General features: G+C 46.1%; 1 pseudogene; it reads right to left on the reverse strand.

Annotated features, from left to right (window-relative positions):
• Nucleotides 1-16790: 16790 nt before the first annotated feature.
• Nucleotides 16791-17665, reverse strand: LOC144329655 (F-actin-capping protein subunit alpha-2 pseudogene; annotated as a pseudogene).
• Between the last annotated feature and the right edge of the window lie 2103 nt (nucleotides 17666-19768).

A 19768-nucleotide genomic window follows, 5' to 3' on the forward strand; every position in this document is an offset into this window, starting at 1 on the left:
CAAATTTCGCAAGAAAGTCTGAAGCATGACCAGCGGCATGCTTTACCAAGAAAGCTTGCTTTATAAAGGATATTTTTCAGCCAGGCACAGTGGCTCACGGCTGTAATCCCAGCACTTTGAGAGGCTGAAGTAGGAGGATTGCTTGAGCCCAGGAGTTTGAGACCAGCCTTGGAAACATGGTGAGACCTCATCTCTACGTTAAAAAAAAAAAAAAAAAATTAGGTGGGCATGGTGGCACACACCTGTGGTCTCAGCTACTCAGGAGGCTGAGGTGGGAGGATCATTTGAGCTCGAGATATCATGGTTGCATTGAGCAGTGATCGCATCACTGCCCTCCTGGGCAACAGAGCAAGACTCTGTCTCAAAGCAAAAAAATAAAAAAATATATATTTTTTTTCTGGAAGGCAGGTGTGGGTATCCACCCTCTCTTGTCTGCCCAAAACAAAACATCGTATCTGTTTGTAACAACATCCTCCAGACTCACCCATGTTGCCACAAATGACAGGATGTCATTCTTTTTTCTGGCTGAATGGCATTCTACTATGAATATATACCACATTTGCTTTATCCACTAATCTGTTGTTGGACACCTACAGTGACTTCATATCTGAGCTATGTGAATAGTGCTGCAATAAATATGAGGGTGCAGGTGTCTCTTCAATACACTGACTTGCAGTGGGATTGCTGGATCATATGATAAGTCCATTTTTAGTTTTTGAGAAACCCCCATACTGTTTCTTATAGTGACTATAATAATTTACATTTCCACCAACCATCTATAAGAGTTCTCTTTTCTCAGACTTCTCACAGCATTTGTTATTTTTTGTCTTTTAGTAATAGCCATTTAACTGGAGTGGGATAACATCTCATTGTGATTTTGATTTGCATTTTTTTAGTAATTAGTGTTATTGAGCATTTTGTCACATATTTGCTAGTCATTTGTATGTCTTCTTTTGAGAAATGTCTATCCATGTTCTTTTTTGAGCCCCGCTCTGTTGCCCAGGCTGGAGTGTGCAGTGGTACAGTCTTGGGTCACTGCAGTCTCAACCTCCCGGGCTCAAGCCATCCTCTCACCTCAGCCTCCCTAGTAGCTGAGACTACAGTGTGTACCACCACTCCTGGCTAATTTTTATATTTTTTGTAGAGACAGGGTTTCATCATATTGCTCAGGCTGGTCTTGAACTCCTGGGCTTAGGCAATTTTCCCACCTGAGCCTCCCAAAGTGCTGAGATTACACGCATGAGCCACCACACCTGACTTCTTGCCCACTTTTTGATGGGATTTGGTTTTTCACTGTTGAGTTGTTTGAGTTCCTTGTACATTCCGGATATTAGTCCCTTGGGGATGAATAGCTGGCAATTTTCTCCCATTCAACAGCTTGTCTCTTCTTTTTTTTTTTTTTTTTTGAGATGGAGTCTCCCTCTGTCGCCCAGGCTGGAGTGCAGTGGCCGGATCTCAGCTCACTGCAAGCTCCGCCTCCCGGGGTCACGCCATTCTCCTGCCTCAGCCTCCCGAGTAGCTGGGACTACAGGCGCCCGCCACCTCGCCCGGCTAGTTTTTTGTATTTTTTAGTAGAGACGGGGTTTCACCGTGTTAGTCAGGATGGTCTCGATCTCCTGACCTCGTGATCCGCCCGTCTCGGCCTCCCAAAGTGCTGGGATTACAGGCTTGAGCCACCGCGCCCGGCCTCAACAGGTTGTCTCTTCACTCTGTTGATTGTTTCCTTTGCTGAGCAGAAGCTTTTTAGTCTAATACAGACTCAATTTTCTACTTTTGTTTTTGTAGCCTGTGCTTTTGGAGTCTTTGCCATTAAATTTTTGCCTAGAGCAATGTTCTGAAGCATTTCGCTTGTTTTCTTCTGGTAGCTTTAGAGTTCCAAGTCTTATATTTAAGTGTTTCATCCATTTTGAGTTGATTTTGTGTGTGGTGATAGACGTCTAGTTTCATTTTTCTCCTATGTATATTCAGTTTTCCAGCACCATTGGTTGAAGAGGGTATCCTTTCCCCAATGTTTGTCCTCTCAAAAGTCAGTTGGGTCTAAATATATGGATTTATTTCTAGGTTGCCTATTCAGTACAGAAGCATTTAAGAAGGAATGAATCAATATTCGAATCCTTCAACTCAGAAAGAGTCACAGTAATCATTTTGCTGTGTATGTCCTTCCAACTTTTATCCTATCCATGTGGTTTTAACAAAGTTAAAAATTATGACTTGTATAATAGGCAGTCTTCTAAAATGGCCTTCATTCATCCCATCTTCTAGTACTCACACTTTTCTATAATTCCTTCCCCTTGAGTGTGGGCTGAACCTTAGTTAGTGACTTGCTTCTAACAAACAGAATACAGCAAAAGTGTCAATGTCAATTTCAAGATTAGGTCATAAAAGACTGAATTGCATCGTGCCAGCATTTTCTCTCTTTGGCTCTTCTCACATGCCTGCCCTGATAGAGGCAGCTGCCTGGTCAACTGAGGGAAGCTTCATTCCAACAGCCTCAAGGAGCTAAATCCAGACAAAATCTATGAGACTGAGCTTGGGAGCAGATACTGCACCAGTCAAGTCTTCAGATGGGAACACAGCCCTGGGCAATACTTTGATTGTAACCTCATGACAAACTCTGAAGGAAAGGAGTCAACCTAGGCTGACCCATGCACTCTGAAATAATAAATGTGTGTTGTTTTAAGCCCTACATTTTGTAATGGTTTGTTACACAGCAATATTTAACTGATAAACCATGCATATAATTGTATAGATCATTTTCAAAGCCTAACATCATAACATAAGCACTCTGCCAGGTTATTATACCTCTCTGTAAACTTTGTTTGCTTGTTGTCTAATAATTCATCCATGATTTGCTTAACCATTTTGCTATTGCCGAACATATGAATTGTTTTCCAGTTTTCACTGTATGGTTAACACTATTATGCATAAAGCATTATCTTTAAGATGATTTCTTCAGACCAGGCATCCATAAGAATTATTAGGTCAAAGAGTAGACCCCAAAAAGGTACCTTTAACAACATGAGTTATGATAAATTTACCACCCTATCTTTTTAGGGTACAGTTAATTCCCTTTTATTTTATTTTATTTTATTTATTTATTTATTTTTTTTGAGATGGAGTTTCACTCTTGTTGCCCAGGCTGGAATGCAATGGCTTGATATCAGCTCACTGTAACCTCCACCTCCTGGATTCAAGAGATTCTCCTGCCTCAGCCTCCTAAGTACTTGGGATTACAGATATGCACCACCACACCCAGCTAATTTTGTATTTTTAGTAGAGACAGGGTTTTTCCATGTTGGTCAGGCTGGTCTTGAACTCCTGACCCCAGGTGATCTACCTGCCTCGGCCTCCCAAAGTGCTGGGATTACAGGCGTGAGCCACTGCACCTGGCCCATTCTCTTTTATTTTTATGTATTGATTTATTTATTTGAGACAAGAGTCTTGCTCTGCCACCCAGGCTAGAGTGCAGTGGCACCATCACAGCTCACTGCAGCCTGGACCTACCAGGCTTATGCAACCTCCCCACCTCAGCCTCCTGAGTAGCAGGGACAACAAGTGTGCACCACCATGCTCAGCTAATTTTTTTTTTTTTTTTTTTTTTTGCTATAGAGACGGGGCCTCCCTATGTTGTCTAGGCTGGTCTCGAACTCCGGGGCTCAAGTGATCCTGCCACCTTGGTCTCCCAAAGTATTGGGATTACAGGTGTGAGCCACTGCACCCAACCTCTCATTCTCCTTTAAATCCTAATTATATGAACCAAATTACCTGACAAAGCTCCCATACAGGCAGGCTGAGAACCAAGGATTTGGTTGGGATTAGAAAGTAAGATCTCAAAGAAATCATGAAGCAGAGGTTCAGGCTCAAGTTGCCTTTTATGAGGCTCAGGGTGCATCTTCTAGTTTCTGTTTACTACAGACTCAAAGTGGATGCCTCAGCAAACCAGTTCTCATGATTTCTTATGGTTCCCATCAATTAGCTGTGAGACCTTGGGCAAGTTATTAATCCGTAACCTCTCCGGGCCTCAATGTCCTCATATATAAAAGTGGATGATGAAAATAAAACCTACATCGTAGCGTGTTGTGAAAATTAATTATTTAAAATACGTAAAGTGCTTCCTATGTGTGTGGCACATAGTGAATGCTGTATGTGTGTTATTCCCATTTTCAGAGAAGGGTAAGTTGCTGATGAAAAGTTGGGCAGACCTGGCTTTAAATTCCTTCTCCACTGATTCTGAGCTGTGTGACCTTGGACAAAAAAAACTTAGTTTCTTCTAAACTAATTTTCTCCATCCTCAAATCAGGCCATGAAGCTAATGAAGCTTAAGCTTTGGGACAACTTACTTGCTAAGGCTCTCTACCTAATTTTGTATTATAACTGTATCATTGCAATTTAATCTTTTAAAGAAAGTCCTCTGAATTTTTTTTTTTTTTTAAGAGAAAGAGTCTCATTCTGTCACCCAGGCTGGAGTGCAGTGGCATGATCATAGCTCACACTATGATCAAATTCCTAGGCTCAAGTGATCCTCCCATCTCAGTCTCCCAAATTTAGCTAGGAGTATAAGCATGCACCACCATGCCTGGCTAATTTTTTATTTTTTGTAGAGACGGGGGTCTCACTGTGTTACCCAGGATGGTCTAGAACTCCTAGGCTTAAGTGGTCCTACAGCCTTGGCCTCCCAAAGTGCTGAGATTACAGGCATAAGCCACCATGCCTGGCCGTCTCTATTTTATAAACTTCATAAAACCTGGATCCATCCCTAAAAAGGGGGATAAAATAACAGTACAGTCAGGCCAGATGCAGTGGCTCACACCTGTAATCCCAACAATTTGGGAGGCTGAGGCGGGTGCATCACTTGAACTCAGGAGCTTAAGACCAGCCTGGGCAATATGGCGAAGCTCTGTCTCTACAAAAAAAAAAAAAAAAAAAAAGCTGGGCATGGTGGTACACACCTGTAGTCCCAGCTACTTGTGGGGGGCTGAGGCAAGAGGATCACTTGAGCCCAGGAGGTTGAGGCTGCAGTGAGCCATGTTTGTGCAACTGCATTCCAGGTCTCACAAAGTGAGACCCTGTTTCAAAAATAATGATAATAATAGTACACCATGTGTCACAAACAGCATTTCAGTAAACAATGGATTGCATATATGATGGTGGTCCCATAAGATTATAATGGGGCCGGGTGTGGTGGCTCCCTCCTGTAATCCCAGCACTTTGGGAGGTCGAGGCGGGTGGATCACCTGAGGTCGGGAGTTCGAGACCAGCCTGACCAACATAGAGAAACCCCATCTCTACTAAATGCAGGGGTCTCTCCTACAGACCCTGACCCAACGACGGATGAATAATGTGCACTGACACATAGACATTCTGCTTTGCCAGTCCGGCTGAGTGTCCGTGCCACTTACAGACACCAAGGAAGGTTCTGTACCGAGTCATCAGCCACGGCCTCAACTTGCCAGCGAGACTTGCATTCAGTAAAGATTAATTGACAAAGGTTGTGAGTAAACACACCTGTGGGTAATTAACCTGGTCGCCCCCACCCCGGAGAGAGCTATCATGCACCCCTAAATGATCAAAGGTTGGTCTTAAGACCACATGAATAAACAAGCTAGTTAGATAAACTACTCTACCTTCCTTTGTACCCACTTTAAGCTATTTATTCAAGGTAAGAATTCGGTTGCCTTCAGCCATAACCTTATCCTGAGACTTTTGCAAAAAGAAGGTTTGTGGCTTATAATTCTCCCCACCATCCTGACTGAACCCCCACAACTAAAAATACAAAATTAGCTGGGCGTGGTGGTGCATGCCTGTAATCCCAGCTACTCAGGAGGCTGAGACAGGAGAATCACTCGAACCTGGGGGGCAGAGGTTGCAATGAGCGAAGATTGCGCCATTGCACTCCTCCAGCCTGGGCAACAAGAGCGAAATTCCATCTCAAAAAAAAAAAAAAAAAAAAAAAGATGATGGAACTTAAAATTCCTATCATCTAGTGACATTTTAGCTGTTGATATTATTCACATGTTGAGAGTGATAGCACAACACATAACTTGTGCATTTGGAATGATACTGGTGTAAACAAACCTACTGTGCTCCAGTCACACAAACATGTATAGTAATGTCCTAGGCCTTCACATTCACTCACTATTTACTGATGAACTCACTCAGAGCGACTTCTAGTCCTGCAAACTCCATTCATGGTAAGTGCCCTATATACATGTACCATATGTATACCATACCATTTTTTTCTTTCCTTTTTTGAGATGGGGTATTGCTGCGTTGCCCAGGCTGATCTCAAACTCCTAGTCTCAAGTGATCTTCCTGCCTCAGCCTCCCAAGAAGCTACGACTACAGATATATGCCACCATTCCTGGCTAATTTTTTTTTTTTTTTTTTTTTTTTTGAGATGGAGTCTCGCTCTGTCACCCAGGCTGGAGTGCAGTGGCCGGATCTCAGCTCACTGCAAGCTCCGCCTCCCGGGTTTACGCCATTCTCCTGCCTCAGCCTCCCGAGTAGCTAGGACTACAGGCGCCCGCCACCTCGCCCGGCTAAGTTTTTGTATTTTTAGTAGAGACGGGGTTTCACAGTGTTAGCCAGGATGGTCTCGATCTCCTGACCTCGTGATCCGCCCGTCTCGGCCTCCCAAAGCGCTGGGATTACAGGCTTGAGCCACCGCGCCCGGCCTTTTCCCTGGCTAATTTTTTAAAAACTTTTTGGAGACGGGGTCTCACTGTGTTGCCTAGGCTAATCTTGAACTCCTGGCCTCGAGCATTCCTTCTACCTTGGCCTCCCAAAGCACTAGGATTACAGGCAGGAGCCATCATGCTTGGCCCATTTTTAATCTTATTTACAGTATTTTTACGGTACCTTTCCTATGTTTAGACATATTTAGATACACAAAACCTACCATTGTGTTACAATTACCTACAGTGTTCAGTACAGTAATATGCTATATAGGTTTGTAGCCTAAGAGCAATAGGTTACACCATACGGCCTAGGTGTGTAGTAGGCCATGCCATCTACGTTTGTGTAAGACACTCTATGATGTTCTCACAACAAAGAAATCACCTAACAATGCATTTCTCAGAGCGTAGCCCTATTGTTAAGTGATGCATGATCATGCTTATCACACAGAGTAACTATAAAGATTAAATGAGATAATATATTTAATGATTTAAAATAGTGCCTGAGGCCGGGCGCGGTGGCTCAAGCCTGTAATCCCAGCACTTTGGGAGGCCGAGACGGGCGGATCGCGAGGTCAGGAGATCGAGACCATCCTGGCTAACACGGTGAAACCCCGTCTCTACTGAAAAATACAAAAAACTAGCCGGGCGAGGTGGCGGGCGCCTGTAGTCCCAGCTACTCAGGAGGCTGAGGCCGGAGAATGGCGTGAACCCGGGAGGCGGAGCTTGCAGTGAGCTGAGATCCAGTCACTGCACTCCAGCCTGGGCGGCAGAGCGAGACTCCGTCTCAAAAAAAAAAAAAAAAAAATAGTGCCTGAGTTGGGCATGATGGCTCATGCCTATAATCCCAACACTTTGAGAGGCTGAGGTGGGTGGATTCCTTGAGCCCAGGAGTTCAAGCCCAGTCCTGGCAACATAGCAAGACTCCATCTCTATAAAAAAATTTAAAAAGGAACCAGGAGTTGTGTCATGATCCTGTAATCCCAGCTACTCAGGAGGCTGAGGTGGGAGGATTGCTTGAGCCTGGGAGATTGAGGCTGCAGTGAGCCATGGTCATACCACTGCATTCCAGCCTGGGCGACACAGCAAGACCCTGTCTCCATCAATCAATCAATAAAACAGTTTCTGGCACATAGAAAGTCCCGAATAATATATAGTAGCTACTTCTTTGGAACGTATGACTGCAGAATTTACTTTTCTCCCTTTTTTTGCCCTTTAAATATGCAACCACTTCAGAAAACTCAATTTACAAAAACCCAAATTTTGGAAGAGAGAATAAGCCAGTGAGTAATAATTCTAGTTATAAAATGACTCACTAACCATTGTTCGGCTCTTTACATTTTTACTCGATGTCTTAAAAGCAGTAATCCATCCACTGAGCAAACACAATGATCGAGACACTATAAATACTTTGAAATCCTGAGAGGGCAGACCCTGCGGAGAACAGAGGAATAAACGGAACTTTGGCATCCTGTGCAGCTCCTGTCAAAGTGCCGGAAGTCAGAAGGGGCTTCTCCCTCACTGGACTGGAGAGGGATTCACCATCTTCCCAGCTAGACCCCAAGTCCTGAGCCTCACATTCCTTTAACTTCCACTTCCCTCCAGCCAACCCAGTCCATTTGGAAATTCCTAGAATTTCAGCCTGATCCTTCCTCAAGAACAAAGTGGGGCCGGGCGCGGTGGCTCATGCCTGTAATCCTAGCACTTTTGGAGGCCGAAGTAGGCGAATCACCTGAGGTCAGGAGTTTGAGACCAGCCTGATCAATATGGAGAAACCCCATCTCTACTAAAAATACAAAATTAGCCAGGCATGGTGGTGCATGCCTGTAATTCCAGTTACTCGGGAGGCTGAGGCAGGAGAATCACTTGAACCCAGGAGGCGGAGGTTGCGGTGAGCTGAGATCGCGCCATTGCACTCCAGCCTGGGCAACAAGAGCGAAACTCTAGCTCAAAAAAAAGAAAAAAAAAAAAAGAAAAAGAAAAAAAAGAAAAAAGTGGGAGGCAGCATTTCCTGCCGAGGCCTTCTGACCTGGCATCCGATGAGCTGGCTCTAGACAAGGGTGACGGCCCTGAATCAGATGGCTCTGGCACTGCATCTAAGGGGACAGGGCACACTGGGTCAGAATAGACCTTCTGGCACTGGGCAATGCAGGATGGACACCCCCACTGTCCCTGAAGGTTGCTAAAGCTGCAGCCCCAGCCCCGGGCCCCTGCTAGAGCAGCTCCCAGGAGGACTCCCCGTAGCCAGATATTCCGTGATGCTGTGGGAACTGGCCTGAGTCCGGAGGTCTTCTGAAATTCTAAGTCAATCCTCAGGGGAGGAAGTATCCACTAGGCGTGAGAGCCTGTGTGACCATTTTAAAAGCTGCAGAGAGCCCGGAGCCACCCGTAGTCCCAGCATACAGCCCAGGGGTGCCTGTGGCCCAGCACTCTCTGGGCTGTGGTTGACACAGCTCAGGGAGCAAAATCATAGCTAACCCTAATATAATAGAAGCTCACTCTCACTTCCTTAAGAAGAGTCCTACTTTAAGCATTGTATTAGTTTCCTGTGGATGCTGTAATAAATTGCCAAAAATTGGGTGGCTTAAAACAACAGGAACTTATTTTCTTGCAGTTCTGGAAACTGGAATCTGAAAAGGTATTTGGCTGGGCCAAGCTCCCTCCAAAGGCTCAAGAGGAGACTCCTTCCTTGCCCCTTCTAGCGCCCAGTGGCCCCAGGTGTTCTTTGGTGTGTGGCTGCCTCACTCCAACCTCCTCCTCCCTGCATGTCTCCTCCTCTTCTGCCCCTGTCATTGTCACTGGATTTAGAGCCCACTTGGATAATCCAAGATGATCTCCTTATCTCAAGATCCCTGACTTAATTACATCTGCAAAGACTCTTTTCCCAAATAAGGTCACATTCACAGGTTTTGGGGTTAGAACATGGACCTCTGTGTTACATATACTAACTTCTATGCTCACAACTCTATTTTTTTAAATGCTCTTTTTTTTATAGATGGAGAACTCAGGTATAGGCAGTTAAGGAATTTGGCCCAGGTCACACAGCCAGGAGGTAGCGTAGTCACTATATCATATTGCCCCTGCCATAAGTCCTGGGGTCCCAGACACAAGAGCATTCCCACAGTGATTAAGGGGGTCTGGGACATAGGAAGCCAAACCTTGTTACCATTCCATATACACCTCACCATTCCATACACACCTGGACATTTGATTAAATGACTGAAATAATATTCAAATAGAGGAGGGGCTGGGCACAGTGGCTCATATCAGTAATCTCAGCATTTTGGGAGGCCAAGACAGGAGGATCGCTTGAGCCCAGGAGGGCATGACCAGCCTGAGGAACATAGCGAGACCCCGTGTCTACAAAAAATTTAAAAATTAGCTGAGTGTGATGGTGCATGCCTGTAGTCCCAGGTACTCAGAAGGCTGAAGCTGGAGGATTGCTTGAGCCCAAGAAGTCAAGGCTGTAGCGAGCCGTGATCATGCCACTGCGCTCCAGCCTGGGCAACAGGGCAAGACCCTGTCTCTAAATAAATAAATAAAAATGAAATAAAATGGATGAAAGTGCAATGAGGAAGGATTTCAGGTAAAAGGACAAGTGCCATTTCATTCACACTTTCCATTGGGAATGGCGTCTGGAACTTGGTAAGCACTGAATCCATGCTGGTCGTTATGCACATTCCTAGCAGCCAGGGAACAAGAAGGGGAGAACTAGCACAATGGGAGATACAGTCTCTTTACCCTTGCAGGTGGCCCTGGCCTGGCAGGCTGTGGTACCAGTCTGACCTGACACCTCAGCACCCTGTCCCATAGGGAAACTGAGGCATGGTGACATAAAATTAGAATCTGAGTTATGTAACTAAAATCAAACCAATGTTCCTAAGTTAATCATAGAATTAGCAGTGTAATCCAGCAATTTCACTCCTAGGTATTCAACTCCTAAGAACTGAAAACAAGTGTTCAAACAAAAATGTGTACACAAATGTTCACAGCAACATTCTTCACAATAGCCAAAAGGTAGAAACAACTAGATGTCATCAGCCGATGAATGAATAAAAGTGGCATATCCATGCAATGAAATATTATTCAGTCATAAAAAGGAATGAAGTACTACATGCTATAACATGAACCAACCTAAGAAACATTCTAAGTGAAAGAAGACAGATACAAAAGGCCTCATATTGTATAATGCCATTTATTTATTTTTTTTTTAATTTTTTTTGAGATGGAGTCTTGCTCTGTCACCCAGGTAGGAGTGCAGTGGTGCCATCTCGGCCCACCACAACCTCGGCCTCCTGGGTTCAAGCGATTCTCCTGCCTCAGCCTCCCAAGTAGCTGAGACTACAAGTGCCGCCACCATGCCCGGCTAATTTCTGCATTTTTAGTAGAGACAGGGTTTCACCATGTTGGCCAGGATGGTTTCAATCTCCTGACCTCCTGATCCGCCTGCCTTGGCCTCTCAAAGTGCTGGGATTACAGGCATGAGCCACCGTGCCCAGCCGCATGATGCCATTTATATGAAATATCCAGACTAGGCAAATCCGTAGAGACAGAAAATAGATTGGTGGTTGCCAGCGGGTAGAGGAAAAGGGGAGTGGGGAATGACCGCTTCATAGGTAGAAGGATTTCCATTTGGAATTTTGGAATGATGGAATATGCTGGAACTAGATAGTGGGGAGGGTTGCACAAAATTGTGAATGTACTAAGTGCTATTGAGTTATACAATTAAAAATGGTTAAATGGCATGACTAGGTATGATGGCTCATGCCTATAATCCAGTGTTTTGGGAGTACAAAGCAGGAGGATGCCTTGAGGCCAGTAGTTGGAGACCAGCCTGGGCAACATAGTGAGACTCAGCCTCTACCAAAAATTAAAAAAAATAAAATTACCTGGGCATGGCGGTGTTCCTGGCCCAAACTGAGGTCAGGCTGCTGGTTCTCGAGGCCCAGTAATGAGATGCAGATGAACTGGGGAGGAAGAGAGTTTTTATTTCTGTAACCGGTTACAGAAAGAAGGCCTGGAAATTATCACCAGACCAACTCAAAATTACAAAGTTTTTCAGAGCTTATATACCTTCTAAGCTCTATGTCTGTGTGTAAGTGTGCATTCATCTAAAGACATAAGTGATAACTTCTTTCAATCTATAACTAAGGTCTGAGTCCGAAGACCTTCTTCAGGAGCCTCAGTAAGTTTATCTAAATGGGTCTGGGTGCTGGGGTGATTACCCTTATCTTGTCTCCTGCTAAATCATGGAGGTTTGGGGAGTTCCTTCAGACCTCCAATAAACGTGTTTGTGGAGGCTTGGGGAGTTTCTTCAGACCCCCAATAAAAGTTGTTTAATCCTAAATGGGTCCTGTTAAGAATTCATTCATTGTTTTGTCATGCTTAAGGCCCAGGAAAGGCCTAGGCAAAACTCTTGGTGGCCTTTTGTTACATTCCAGCCTTTGTGATACCGCTCCGATGACTGGAGGAACACCAGCGTCCTCGGTCTCGCACTGATAGGATTAACGACATGGACACACGTGGAGTGATTTTAAGGAATGAAAAGTTTAACAGGCAAGAAGGAAGGAAGGAAGAGGAAAACTCCCCTATACAGAGACAGAGGGAGGGGGGATTCAAACAAAAAGAAAACCCCATGTGGGGCAGAAAAGTGTCTGCTTCTATTGGGATGCTGGAGGAAGTGATGTCTGGTTTCCATAAGCCCCAGGGGATTGGTTTGATCAGGTGAGTGGTTTACATAGCCCTCGAAAAACCTGGCCCTCCCACCTTAGTCCTTTAATATGCAAATGTGGGTCGCTAAGATGTTCCGAACACATGGTGTTATCTGAGGTGGCCCAAGACACCTGGTACACCTGGTTACAAGGAGAAGATGGTGGGAATCGCCATATTGAATGAGCCCAGTTTCTAATGGCCTGCATTTGCATATTAAAGCTTGCCAGCGCAGCCCTTCAAGCCACCTTTTCTGTTAGAAAAGAGATAGTTCAGGGGTTGTTTCTTATGACAAGAACATTTCCACCGAGAACCTTTACACTTACTATCCGCCTAAAAATGATTTATCAATAACTCCTACTGGCTTTTCTTCAGCTTTTTGTTTGTTTTTTGTTTTTGTTTTTGTTTTTGAGACGGAGTCTCGCTCTGTCGCACAGGCTGGAGTGCAGTGGCCGGATCTCAGCTCACTGCAAGCTCCGCCTCCTGGTTTCACGCCATTCTCCTGCCTCAGCCTCCCGAGTAGCTGGGACTACAGGCGCCCGCCACCTCGCCCGGCTAGTTTTTTGTATTTTTTTTAGTAGAGACGGGGTTTCACCGTGTTAGCCAGGATGGTCTCGATCTCCTGACCTCGTGATCCGCCCGTCTCGGCCTCCCAAAGTGCTGGGATTACAGGCTTGAGCCACCGCGCCCGGCCTTCTTCAGCTTTTAATATTTAACTTAACCACTCAGTCAGTCCTGAAACAGCTGTGCTGGAGGCCTGCGTTAGTGAGATCTGGCCTGCCACCGTGGTCCCCTCCTGTAGTCCCAGCTACTCAGGAGGCTGAGGTGGGAGGATTGCTTGAGCCCAGGAGTTTGAAGCTACAGTGAGCTGTGATCACGCAACTGCACTCCAGCCTGGGCAAGAGGGAGACCCTGTCTCTAAAAATAAATAAATAATAAATTAAACTGATTAAAATGATGAATTTCACATTATGCACACTTTACCATAGTAAACTAATCAAGCTGGAGTCACAGCTCTGCTCCTGCCTCTCAGGAGTGTAACTGGTGCCCGCCCCTTTCCAAGCCAGGGTGATAGGAGCCCACCTTGTTTCTGTTTGTTTGTTTGTTTGTAAACATCCAAATGACTTCCTTGTTTTTTATTTTTATTTTTACTTTTAAGAAAGTCATGAAACAAACAAAACAGGTAGGTTTTACTCATGGTAAAACTCTGGGTGATAACACAAGGCAATAATGAGGGGGTCGGGACCGGGTAAATAAACCCAGAGAAAAGTAAACAATACCAGAGGGAGCAGCAGCTGATGGAATGTGGGAGGTGAGGACCCCGGAAGGGGGCATCTGGTGTCTGAATCAGCCTGGAGCCCCGGGGCGGTGCCTCCACCCAGCTGGGCCTGCACTGCAGGCTGGGCCCAGACCGGGGACGCATCTGGCCCATGAGGGCCTCAAGGCCCCGGAACCCTTTCCTGGATCTGTTCTCTGCCCCTCCTGGTCTCGGGCCCCCTCCTCCGCATTCAATCCCCTCGCTCACAGTTCATGAATCTAACCTCTTGCCTCCTAAACCAGCCCCTGCATGAGGTACCCCTTCTCCAGGTGGGGCATTGCACAGCCTGCATGAGGCACCCCCCTCTCCTGTCTGAGGCATTGCACAGCCTGCATGAGGCACCTCCTCTCCTGTTGGGGCATTGCACAGCCTGCATGAGGCACCCCCCTCCCAGGGGCACTCATGCCTCTCCCAGGTAACCGCAGGCCACACCCACACTTTCTAGACCAAATGGATGCCCCAAATTTAAAGATTCCAAACCCGCCGATGCTGAATGACAGAGTAGAAAGAGCATGGACATCCTGGGCTCCCATGGTGCCCTCCCTTCTGTGACCTTTGATTGTGTGACCTTGACAAGTCACAGAAACTCTGCCCTCAGTGCTGAAAACTGAGGCGCAGTATCCACCTTGCCCACTTCCTGAAGCGTTGTGGAGATGGAGTAAGCTGCTGTGTGGGAAAGTGTACAAAGATAAATGAGCATAATGAACTCAGGGAATTTCAAGTCCCAGCTGGACTTGCCATGTTCCCCTTCTGTCTTCTGCAGTGACCTGGAAATGCTGTAACCACCTATTCCCTTGCCCGGGCGCCTGCCTGCTCCTCCTGGGCCACTACTCAGAGAGGTCTCCTCCGTGCCTGCTTGGAAGGTTCCTGGAGCTATAAGCAGGTCGCTGAGAGCCCTCTCCCCAGACCCAGTGCCCCCACACCTGTTCTCTTGCTGTTACCTGTCAACAGGCTTCCTGCTGTTACCCGACCCCACCGCAAGAGCCACAGAAGGCATCTCTCTGAGGGCACCAAGTCAGGCAAGGCTGAGCATCCTCCCAGGGAGTGAGAGATCAGCTTCCCAAGGAAAGGTCTTCGATTTCTGGTCTCATAAAAATTCTTCAAATAAAACAAAAGGGGTTCTACAGCTACAAACATTTGAGGAATTTGGCTAACCCATGTTCAACCCTCCCCCTCCTTTCCCTTCCCCCACCCATCTCAGAAACCTACAGTAACCTGCTAAGTTGGGACCACATAGTGGCTAAGGCATGGGTTCTGTTTTGAAGGCAATTTTCAAATACACACAAGCAGAATGATTAGTAAAATCAACTCTTTGGACCAAAGGAGTTAAGGACATAACACCCCAAAATACCCTGACCTGGCATATTGATGATTTCAAGCTGAAAGCATCTGAGCAGCAGCAGTTGTAGATACGATAGGACCTTCTGAGCCACCCTTTTGTCACCTCCCAATGTATTCTTCTTGCCTGTTGCCGAGATAGAGTAGATTTATCAAGGCAGGGGAATTGCAAGAGAAAGACTTTTTTTTTTTTTTTTTTTTTTTTTTTGAGACGGAGTCTCGCTCTGTCGCCCAGGCTGGAGTGCAGTGGCCGGATCTCAGCTCACTGCAAGCTCCACCTCCTGGGTTTACGCCATTCTCCTGCCTCAGCCTCCCGAGTAGCTGGGACTACAGGCGCCCGCCACCTCGCCCGGCTAGTTTTTTGTATTTTTTAGTAGAGACGGGGTTTCTTTTTTCTCTTTTTTTTTTTTTTTGAGACGGAGTCTCGCTCTGTCACCCAGGCTGGAGTGCAGTGGCCGGATCTCAGCTCACTGCAAGCTCCGCCTCCCGGGTTCACGCCATTCTCCGGCCTCAGCCTCCCGAGTAGCTGGGACTACAGGCGCCTGCCACCTCGCCCGGCTAAGTTTTTGTATTTTTAGTAGAGACGGGGTTTCACCGTGTTAGCCAGGATGGTCTCAATCTCCTGACCTCGTGATCCGCCCGTCTCAGCCTCCCAAAGTGCTGGGATTACAGGCTTGAGCCATCGCGCCCGGCCTGAGAAAGACTTTTATACACGTAGGGCCGGGTATACAGAAGATCAGAGTTTGTTTTTTTTTTTTTTCTTTTTTGAGTTCAGGATTATATATATTACAATTTGCCTTGTTATAATACATTTGTGGCTTTATGATAAAAATAACTCTGGGACATATGAAATTCAAGCTGATGTGCATAACTGTCACAAGAAAAAAGCATTAAATGCATTTCTGAAATAAGTATTTTCATTTAATTTCAGAATCTCAAAACAGCATTAGACCTTGCCTTGTTTAAAAAAAATTAAGGCCGGACACGGTGGCTCAAGCCTGTAATCCCTGCACTTTGGGAGGCCGAGACGGGCGGATCACGAGGTCAGGAGATGGAGACCATCCTGGCTAACATGATGAAACCCCGTCTCTACTAAAAAAAAAAAAATACAAAAAACTAGCTGGGCGCGGTGGCGGGCGCCTGTAGTCCCAGGTACTTCAGAGGCTGAGGCAGGAGAATGGCGTAAACCCGGGAGGCGGAGCTTGCAGTGAACTGAGATCCGGCCACTGCACTCCAGCCTGGGCGACAGAGCGAGACTCCGTCTCAAAAAAAAAAAAAAAAAAGAAGAAAAATAATAATAATAAAAATAAAAAAATTTAAAAAATTAAGTACTAAGCTAGCTAAATAACCTTCTTGAAAGGTTTAAAAACACAATCGATATAGAAAATGTTTTCCCTCTAATCTCAACCTTACATAATTGGAACAGGTGAAGGAGAGAAGATAGACAATTTCTTTAGCAGCATATATGGCTAAATCCATCAACCACCAACTGGAGAAATATCAAAATTAACCATTTGATAAACCAAAAGATAACAATTTTAGGGTTACAGTAAGTAAAATATTTTTGAAACACTTCAAAAACTTTTAACCATAAACTAGAAGAACCATCTCTTCATTGTAAGAAAGAAAGGACTAACAGAAAGTAAGACATTTAAACTAAACTGATTTTCAGTCCTCTTAGAACAAAATGAAAAATAATGGTTAATTAGCTAAGCTTTGTGCTCTAATCAAACTAATTACAGTGATTTTAAATGGCAATAGCCCATGTGACTGGGCAGCTTGACAGTTCAGAATACTTTTGCAATAATTTTTTAACACAAAGACACTAAAATGATCCAGTCATACAATGTTCATTTTATGCATTCTGCATCTCTTTGCCAATCTTGTAGCTAAGGATCTTGTTCCAATCAATCTTAGTGCGTGTAACTGGCAATTGTCGATGTAAGGCTTTGACAGTAGTGTCCGACATTGTCTGATAATTCTCACTGATGGCAGTCTGGTACTCATTTTCTGCAGCTTCGACAATCTTTGTAAATTATTTTGCTGTTTGCACTTCATTAGACACTGTTAGGGAATCTTGTATATCTTTATGACGCACTAGGTGAACATTACCGTCTTCATAATAATGAACCTGAATTTTCAAGATGCCAGCCACTTGAGTGGTTGGAGGAGTGATTGTAAACCTCCATTCTGACCTCCGGCGACCATTCCAAAAGTTTTTTGCTGGGAACTGATGGCTTTCCATGCATGCAGTAGTGGTTTGCTGTCCATCTATTTTTTGCCATACACAGTGCAGGCTCCATTCGGGTAATGTTATTTTACGTAAGCTCGCAGAGCAGTTTCTACTGAAGTTCTCCATGATTCAATTGCATTTTCTACTTCACAGGGTCTTGGATCAGTTGCCTCCTTTCTTAAGTGATCAAATTTAAAACAGATTCTGTTCTTTGGATCCAAAAACTTTCCATTTCCTGAATCGCCATGTTTTGTTATCAATATCTGATATTCATAACCTTCCATTTTTACACAAGTAAACTGCTCCGAGTTATACTGTGCACGGGCTGCTTTTTCCCTTCTTTCATCAGATAACTGCGCCTCCAGACCCGCCATCTTCCTTCTAGCGACAAACTCGGCGGGGGCGGGGGCGGGGGCGGGGGCGGGGGCGGGGGCGGCGGCAGTGGCCACCTGACTTAGTTCCCTGCGGTGCTCCGCGCCGCGCACCACCCCTGGAGTTTTATTATTACTCAAATCAGCCTCCTCAAAAATTGGAGGCTGAGGTTTTTCAAGGACAGTTTGGGGAAAGGGCGGGTGGCTAGGCAATGGGTGCTTGCTGCCGATTGGCTCCGGGTGCAATCATAGGGGTGTGGAAAACGGTCCTCGTGTACTCAGTTGCTTCTGGGTGGAGCCACAGGAGCAGCTGGCCGGTCCACGTGGAGCCATCGGTTGTCAGATATACAAAAAGACATCTCGGGCCGGGCGCGGTGGCTCAAGCCTGTAATCCCAGCACTTTGGGAGGCCGAGACGGGCGGATCACGAGGTCAGGAGATCGAGACCATCCTGGCTAACACGGTGAAACCCCGTCTCTACTAAAAAAATACAAAAAAACTAGCCGGGCGAAGTGGCGGGCGCCTGTAGTCCCAGCTACCCGGGAGGCTGAGGCAGGAGAATGGCGTGAACCCGGGAGGCGGAGCTTGCAGTGAGCTGAGATCCGGCCACTGCACTCCAGCCTGGGCGACAGAGCGAGACTCCGTCTCAAAAAAAAAAAAAAAAAGACATCTCAAAAGGCCAATCTTAGGTTCTATCCTAATGATGTTATCTTGCCCAGGCTGGACTGCAGTGGTACTATCTCGGCTCACTGCAACCTCTGCCTCCCGGGTTCAAGCGATTCTCCCACCTCAGCCTCCCGAGTAGCTGGGATTACAGGTGTGTGCCACCATGCCGGGCTAATTTTTGTATTTTTAGTAGAGATGGGGTTTCACTATGTTGGCCAGGCTGGTCTTGAACTCCTGACCTCAAGTGACCCTCTCATCTCAGCCTCCCAAAGTGTTGGGATTACAGGCATGAGCCACTGCGCCCGGCCTATATCTTTTTGTAAAATAATCGTTTTTTAAATAAATAGAGACGAGGTCTCTGTATATTACCCAGGCTAGTCTCCAGCTCCTGGGGTCAAGAGATCCTCCTGCCTTGGCCTCCCAAAGTCCTGGGACTACAGGTGTGAGTCACTGTACCTGGCCGGAATTGGCATATCTCATGACCTCTGGAATAATGGCTGCAGTCGTTCATGTCTACACCTCTAGTGGTCTCTCATTAGTGTTGTAGAAAAAAACTGGGTTCTTTCCTCACAATCATGAAAGATTAGGCTCACAGACACTTTGAAGGGTGAGAAGGGTAGGGTTTATTGTTTGAAAAGAAACAATTGCCGGGCGAGGTGGCTCAAGCCTGTAATCCCAGCACTTTGGGAGGCCGAGACGGGCGGATCACGAGGTCAGGAGATCGAGACCATCCTGGCGAACACCGTGAAACCCCGTCTCTACTAAAAAATACAAAAAAAAAACTAGCCGGGCGAGGTGGCGGGCGCTTGTAGTCCCAGCTACTCGGGAGGCTGAGGCAGGAGAATGGCGTAAACCCGGGAGGCGGAGCTTGCCGTGAGCTGAGGTCCGGCCACTGCACTCCAGCCTGGGTGACAGAGCGAGACTCCGTCTCAAAAAAAAAAAAAAGAAAAAAAGAAAAGAAACAATTAAAAAAAAGGGAACAGGGACTCTCAGCAAAGCAAGAGTCCTGCTAGCAGGCTTCCCGCCTCACAGATTGAATCCCAGGTTACCACCAAGGAACAGGAGAGGCCAGGTTCCTCTCCCCTGCAAAGGGTGCAACTTCCCATGGCTCTACCCCATTCTCTCCCCGCTCCGCCACCCCCGTTCTCCCAGTGCCTTCATAAAACCGATCATTCTTTGTCCAAAAGGCTTTCTGCTTTGGTCATTTCTTAGGTCGTCACTCTCTTGTGAAGATCCTCATGTGCACATAAAATTAACAAAACTTGTAGCTGGGCTTGGTGGCTCACGCCTGTAATCCAAGCACTTTGGAAGACCAAGGCAGGAGGATCGCTTTAGCCTAGGAGCTCAAGACCAGCCTGGGCAACATAGGGAGACTCTCTACAAAAAATACTAGCTGGGTGTGGTGGTGCGTGCCTATAGTCCCAGTTACTCAGGAGGTTGAGGTGGGAGGATTCCTTGAG

The sequence above is a fragment of the Macaca mulatta genome, chromosome 7 (genome assembly GCF_049350105.2).
Source record: "Macaca mulatta isolate MMU2019108-1 chromosome 7, T2T-MMU8v2.0, whole genome shotgun sequence".
Classification (NCBI taxonomy): Eukaryota; Metazoa; Chordata; class Mammalia; order Primates; family Cercopithecidae; genus Macaca; species Macaca mulatta.